Below are 8,057 nucleotides of genomic sequence, written 5' to 3' on the forward strand. Positions count from 1 at the left end.
AATATGGTGGGATTCGGAATTACCTATTTAGTTTTAGGCAAGAATTTCTTTTAGAGCTCCCAATTGCTTAGAACTTGAAGTTTGTATGTGTTTTTGAAGGATTTTTTTATTTGAATTTGAGGCGTAATTTTTGTATTACGACGTTTTATATTGAATCTGCCTCCCTTAATGCTGGAAATTAGGGGGTTTTTATAGGAAAAATGGCTACAGAACGCCAGCCATTGCCAGCGCAGCACGCAGCTGGCAGCGCTGGGCGCTGGTGACGTGGCGTGGATGCCGCCAAAACAAGGATGCGTGCTCCGTCCTTGATTTGTCTTGTATTGATGTACCTTCGTACGAATAGTACGATGCTTGGCACGTAGTGTTTGCTTGGGGGTTAAGGCTTGATTTTGCGTCTAAAAATAAGCCGTTTCGGGTTTTGAATTTCGGTTTTACGGGACGAGGCCCGACTTGCTCGGTTTTGTGGGTCGGCGCCCGAATTTGACTTGCCTTAGATGATTTTGAGTGGAAAAGGCTTAGTAAAACCAATGGAATGGTATACTAGATGAGATTGTACTTGGATTTTGAAATTGGTTTTTGAAAATTGTATTTTGTACCGAGTTCCGGAAGGGGAACGGCCTCTGGGATTGGATTTTGGATCTTGTATTTTGGAGATGTTCTTAGAAATTGGGATTTCCGCACGGAGTTGCTCCAACCACCTAGTAAAGATAATGGTATCGTCATCATCCCAGAGGGGAGACACGATTTAGGTGTCTACAGAAGCCCCCACTTTGACTGAGCGTTCGGTTAGGAAAGCGCAAGTCAAAGTATTTCGAAAGGGACGGAGAATGATCAAGATGTTCTGCAATCAAGACCACTCTTTGTACGCCGGTACCTGCACAAAACAGGCGTTAGAAAAAAGGATAGAGTCTACCTCCGTTCGGCTGTGACGACTCCGGTCCATATTTGTACCGCACTTCCGTCTTTGAATTGGGACGGAGCTTGGCATCAAAAATTTTGAATCTTGAATTTTTGAATTTTTGAATCTTGAATTTTTGAATTTTGAATACCCTGAGTTGATCCGTTGGGGATGTGCTTTGCTGGGGATAAGAGCTTTTTACTGGCCCTTAAGATTTTAAAATTTCGGCTGACTTTCCTGGAGCTTTGGTCCGTTGGGAGTCGAACGCCTGAGTCGTTGTATCTTGTATTCTTGAAATATTCATCTGTTTGTACTTGGAGATACGGGTGTATACCCGCATTTTTGAAAGATGGCCTGATGCGACATTTGATGCTTGGTGCGGAAGACCGTAGCAGTAAAGGACGTGCAATTAGCACAGGAGACCGCGCGCCGCAGATTCTACGCATGCAGCAGGCAGCGCCCAGCGTGAGCCTCGGCGTCAGGCGCGGGGTTGAGCTATAAAAGCTCCCCTTGCCGTGCCATTTTGAGGCACACTCTCTTGAATTCTTTGCTTTTCTCAAAGGTCGATTAGCCTCTCCCCTTGATCTTGTTCTTGCCTTGTCCATGTAAGTATTTCATGTTTTTGCTTATGAAATAATATCTAGGATTGCATGTAGATTTGAATTTTCTCGTACTTTAGAATGATGCTTGTATGCTTAAGCTTCTTGAATTTTGTTGAGAATTGTTTGATATCCACTTGAACTGGAACTGTTGGAACTTGTAGATTTGAATTTTTGAAAATTTTCTTGAATCTTGTACATGGTATTTATAGATAGTAGTCTCACTGGTGACCTTGCGGGGTCTCAGGAGAGAATAGGCTAGGATACCTAGATGTTGTTTGTAGAGTTTTGCAATGCTGGCTTCGGCATGGGTAGCCTAGGCGTTGGTGTTGAACTTGCATGCCTGCTTCATCATGGGTAGCCTAGGCGTTGGTGTTGAACTTGCATACCTACTTTGGCGTGGATAGCCTAGGCGTTGGTGTAGAACTTGTATACCTGCTTCGGCGGGGATAGCCTAGGCGTTGGTGTAGAACTTGAATTTGGAACTAGAGGTCCCTGGCTGAATTAGTACTGCCGCTGGGGATTTTTGAATTTTTGACTTTGTACAGGCTAGTATAGGATAGCCTCTGAATTTTAATTATTGCACGGGCTAGTATTGGATAGCCCCCAGTTTAGAATTTTGACACTTTGTACTCTACTTGATTTAGTATGCCTCGTCATACTCGGAGGAAGCTCGCCGAATCTTCGGTGGTTCGAGCTGCTGAGGAGGATGCTTCGGACGATGAAGCGGCTGCGGTAAATGCACCAGATGGGGGTATGGTTCCCCGCAGAGCACCCACTTTTGTTGGTACTGGCTGGAGTCCTTCCCATCTGGTGTTTCGACTGGAGTTTCACTTGTCTCAGCGGCCTCGCGCTGGCTTGGTGAGTCTTGTACTGTGCTTTGAATTTGTATTTTGTACTTGTATAGGTTTTGAGCTGATTTGTTCATCTGTAGGCGACGGAGAGCCGTTTCTCACCTTCTGGTCCTTGGCGGAGCTTCAGAAGGCTTTTACAGCCATCCGTCCTGACGAGGAGGCTATGGAAATCTGGTTGCAGATGGGCCTGGTTGACTTCTGGCGTGTCATGGGAGGTACTTCGAGGAGAACGGGGATCAAAGCCCGGCTATGGGCTTTTCTAGAGCGGTGGTGAGATACCACCAACACTTTTCATATGGCATGGGGGCAGATTACCATTACCCCTTTTTAGTTTGCCATGATTACAGGTCTTCCTTTTTCTGAGAGGAATGTGACCTTTGATTCGGAGCTGACGCGGCGCTCGACCGCTGCCAGGGACTTGCTCGGCCCTGTTGTTGACTTGTCTGAGGACAATACCCACGCTTCCGTGACGGTGATTGTGGATGCTATCCGCGGTGTGGGTGTCTCTGCAGAGCAGAGGGTTAGGCTATTCCTCTTAGCTTTGGTGAGTAGGGTACTGGCCCCGAGCAGGAACAGTCGGGTGTACTTGTATGTTTGTTTTTTGAACTTGACTGATGTTTTGCTTGCTTTTTTGAAAGATTTGGATATATGAGCACTTTCCGACTTTGGCCCCGGATCGTACTGGAGATGCGGCTTACCCGTATGCTGCCTCTTGGATAGGAGCGGTGCGCAGGAGGGTGCCTCTGGCGGCCTCCCGCAGAGCTTGGAGAGTTCTACCTGCTGATGAGGTAATATTTTTGTACTGTTTTGCTCTTTTGTATTTGTATTTGTACAATTGCTTGATTTGTTTGCTTTGTAGGTGGTGTGGCGTCCTTTTGCTAACGCGTCTGTACCTGCCTCGGCTGCTCGCGCCCATTTCTTGTCTGGACGGCGGGTTTTGCTCCTAGGGGTGTATCTCCACATGTGGTATCTGGGGGAGCGAGTGTCCCTTCAGCACAGTTCGGGGAATAGGTTTGTCCCGAAGGACCCACCGGAGTCCATGCTGGCGCCGGATGAAGATCTTGCCCGGCTCTATGTGAATGCTAGGGGCGATGCTGTTTGCCGCTCTTGGAGGGACTTTGTACAAAGGAAGGGTAGCTATGACGACTTCCTGAGGAGGTTGGCTCCACCAGTACGCTTCGTACTGCCGGTGAGCTTTTGAACTTTATATCTTGTATTCTTGTATTCTTGTATGTCGGTTTGATTGTATGATTGGATGATTGTATGATTGTATGTAGGAGGAGGAGGTTGATCCTGAGGACATTCCCCATGCTGATAGGGTTTTCTGCTATGAGAACTCGGACGGGGAACAGGTGGAGGTGACCATTCCTGTAGCTTCTCCTCCGCACCGGAGATCGTATGATGCTGTATCTGAGCATTATGCCGCTGTGAGTACTGTTGCATTTTCTTGAAACTGATTGTAATCTTGTATTTGTGGAATGATCTTGAATTTGTATGCAGGCGCCTCGGGTGAGAGTGCGTCACTGGATGCTCTTGATTGATTCCTGGAAGAGGTATTGTGTCAAACTGACCCAAAAGCTTTCTGGCCGGGACAGAGAGGTACTTTTCTTGATTTTGAAATTTGTATTCTGGAAACTCGAACTTGGATGTTGATTCTTGAAATTTGTATTTTGTATAGGAGCGCCGTCGAGGCCGCAGAGGTTCCGTTGATAGGGAGCCTCAGGGGGAGACTTCCTTGAGGCAGGAGGGACCAAGCTTGGACCTAGGACAGGGGTCTGGTGCTGGTGCTCGTCAGAGGCATTCGGATGCTGATCGGGGAGCTGCCCCTTTTGTACATGCTGATCCTACCAGGCATTCGTTTGGGGATGCAAGCAGTTCGAGGCCCTTTGTTCCTCCTCCCGGTTACTACTTCGGAGGGAGTGGTCCTCAACCTTGGGGTGCGGATTCATAGGCTTACTGGTCGGAGATGGATAGGATGCGTCAGGCTCAGATGTTTGCGCCGTACCAGCTCATGGCTATGCCGCCGCCTTATCATTATCCCTCTCCTCAGCAAGGAGTTCATCCCTCTCCTGACACTCTTCGTATCTCGGAGCAGGATCCTGGTACCCTTGGGACAGAGCTGGATCGGGATCTGGAGCGCCTTAGGAGGCAAAACAGGGACAAGGAGCATGTGGTTGATGTTACAGCTGATGATGACTCGGACTGACCCTGCATGGTAGCGAGTTCCAGCTTGCCTGGGTTGATTTTGTATAGGTTGGGTTGTATTTATATGGATTTGTACGGTTTGAAACTTGAATTTGTATGGTTGTATGGTTTTGAACTTGAATTGGTTTGGAAATTATTTTTTGTTGTTTTGAAGATTGGCTTTTGTATGTTTGAATTTTTGAAATTGTATGTGTTGTGTGTGCTTTGAAATTTGTAGCTATATGCATGCATGGAAAATTTGTAAAAAAATTGAAAAAATTTGCCCCTTTTTTCGAGTGTATATACCCACTATAAGCCCCCACTTTGACTGAAGTTTTTTGGTAAGAAAAAGCGCAAGTCAAAGTATATTCAACTTTTGCTTATGTATATGCAGACTCGACTTAGGACGCCGATCTAGGACTAGAATGCTTGAATTTTGAATAATTTGAACCAAAATCTTCCTGAAGCGTTGATCCGGGCTGCATGAAATTGCGCGGCTTGCGGCTTTAGAATCTTGAATAATGGAGGTTTGTACTTTGCTGTCCGAAACACTAAAGAGTGTGTACTCGGAGTCATAAAAGAGTACGGTGGCCTCGTCCTTCGCTGCAAGCCCCTGCGCCTAGCGCAGGACATGGCGCCTGGCGCCATCATGCTGTCGTGCGAGCCGACTCTTGTATAAATAGGGAGTATTTCAGATCATTTCTTGCTTCAATCCTTCCCTGCTATTCCTAGTATACTGCTTCCTCATGAAAAAGAAGAGAGAAGATGGCTACGTCCTTTGAAAATGCCTTGAACTCGTGGCTTGGTTCGCTAGGCAAATTGGAGAAAAGGGAGCTTGATGGCATGCATCTTGGGGTACAAGCCTCCTTCCGGTTTGTAAAGCTGGATGTGCACTTCATTCTTGCTGCTTCGGAGGCTTGGGATCCGAATCACCACGTCTTCCGCTTTGGGAATAATGAGGTATGTCCCCTCCCTGAAGAGTTTAGCGCCATATTGGGGTGGCCCATTATGCCGGAGCCATGCATGCCCAGTGTTGAAGAACACTTTTTCCTGGGCTTTGAAAGATGTTTGGGCTTGAAGCCCCCACTTTTAAGTGTGGTTGTATATGGAAGAGGGGTGGATTTGCCCCTCCTTATCACCTACTTTGCCGGGCTTGATGTTCCCCAAGTTTTCCGCTTGAGGGCCTTGAGTTTTTGTATCTTTGCTCGCTTCCTCTTTTCGAAGCAGGGGTTTGGCAATGGTCATGCCTCCCTAATAGAAATTGTAGAGCAGTTTGCTAATGGTCGAGACCCAATGCCGCTCGTGATTGGCGAAACATTGATGGGCCTTGACATGCTGAAGTCGAACCCCTCTTCTTTGCCGTCGGGAAGTCCGGTATTACTCCAGGTAAGGATCTGGAGCCTTCTTGTATGTTGAATTTGTACTTGTATTTGAATTTCTAATGTTGAATTTTGAAATGGTTTTCTTGTATACTCCATAAGGTTTGGCTTATGGAGAGGCTCATGATGGTGGTACCACCGGAGAACTTGGAGAACTATAATAGAAAAGGGTTCACCGTGCGGCCCATGATGTATGGCCGGCTTTCATTGGAAGAGTGGCGAAGCGCACTCTCTGGGATTAAATCTTGTATAAGGTGGGTAGTTCCTTGGTGGAGAATTGCTGCTATGAGACATGCCCCTGGTTCCACTGCTTTGAGGGTGCCAAGCCTCACAATGCTGGTCTTCTACTCGCCTGCTCGAGTGATGAGACAGTATGGCTTGAAACAAGAGATCCCGGACTGTGCTGAAGAGAACCCGAAACCTGTTGCACTGAATACCAATCGTCTTGAAGTTTGGAGGTGCTATTGGGTCGCCAAACCATTCCTGAGTATTCAGTTCCCACCTGAGTCAGTTACTCTGTCTGCGGGCTACATTGTATGGATGAGAGGCCTAAGCCAGAGGGACATTTCTCTCTCCGGACCAGCTAGAGTCCGAGGTTCTAGAGCTAGACGTCTTGCATCAACTGACTATGAGGAAGGTGACGCGAGTGTGGCCCATCCGGTGCTTGACTGTTCAGAGTCCAAAGGAGGTTCGTCGTCCTCCCGTCTTGGAAGGCTAGCAAGTTCCTTCTCCCGCCGCTTAGGCAAGGGGAAGATTGATGATTGATTGCGGGAGGAGCCAGGGGACAATACTCAAGGTGCCAAGACTCGAGAACATAGTCGCCCGACCCTAGATCTTCGTAGGCTGAATGTGTTTGAAATTATATTGGAAGGAATTGTGTTTAGAATGTGTTTGGAAGATGTGTTTAGAAAATGTATTTAGGAAGTGAAAAGGCTTTGAACTTTGCTTCACTTGATCCTGACTTTGTATTCGAATTAGCTTTGAAGGCCTTAGAGCCAAATAAATGGTTATTGTGTTAAATTCTGCTTGAACATGCTTTGCTTTGAAATGGCACATTTGGAATAAAGACAACAACAATTGAGTTTTGAAATTTGATTTGATTTTTAGGATGCCCTTAATTGAGGAAATTTTGAATTTTTTGTATTAAAGTGGACGGGCCTCGAAATGAGGTTGCCTACGTGTCCTGTTAAGGAATCAGGTCGGACGTAGTTCTGACGACCTTACAGGACTTTGAATTGGATTCTTGAATTTGAACATGGAACTTAGACATAGAACTTCTTGAGTTGATCGAGGTTTGTCAGAGATCTGAATTCTATTCCATCGACGTCTGTTAGTTCAACTCCTCCCCCGGAGAGGATCTTCTTGACAATGTATGGGCCTGCCCAGTTGGGTTTAAATTTTCCCCTTGGGTCCATGGTGCTTTTGCGAAGGGCTTTCAGGACAAGCTCGCCTTCCTTGATGTTTCGGGTTCTGACCCTTTTGTTGAAATGTCTGGCCACTCGGCGCTGATAGACTTGTACATGGTGAGCGGCTTGAAGCCGACGCTCATCGAGCATGACTAGCTCGTCATATCTTGCTTGTACCCATGCAGCTTCTGGGATTTTGCTTTCGAGGACTATCCTTAGAGAAGGTATCTCCAACTCGATAGGTTGTACTGCCTCCATTCCATAGACCAATGAAAATGGGGTCGCACCAGTTGAAGTGCGAATTGAAGTTCGATACCCCCACAATGCGAAATGCAGCTTCTGGGGCCAGTCCTTGTAATTGGTAGTGATTTTCATGATCATGGTCTTGACATTCTTGTTGGCTTCTTCGACTGCCCCATTTGTTTGTGGGCGATAAGGCGAAGAGCGATGATGTTGAATCTTGTACTCAGTGAATAGATCTTCACACTCTCCTTGAAAATGGGTTCCCTGGTCACTGATGAACTCGTGAGGAACGCCATACCTGCATATGATGTTTTCTTGTATGAACTGGGCCACTTGCTTGGAACCCAACATTTTGAATGATCTGGCCTCGACCCATTTGGTGAAGTAGTCGATAGCAACCAGTATGAACTCATGACCACCGATGCCTGTTGGAGTAACTTTGCCAATGACGTCGATACCCCAGGCTGAGAATGGCCACGGTGATGATTGAGAGT

This window comes from Spinacia oleracea, chromosome 4 (assembly GCF_020520425.1).
Source record: "Spinacia oleracea cultivar Varoflay chromosome 4, BTI_SOV_V1, whole genome shotgun sequence".
In the NCBI taxonomy this organism is placed as follows: Eukaryota; Viridiplantae; Streptophyta; class Magnoliopsida; order Caryophyllales; family Amaranthaceae; genus Spinacia; species Spinacia oleracea.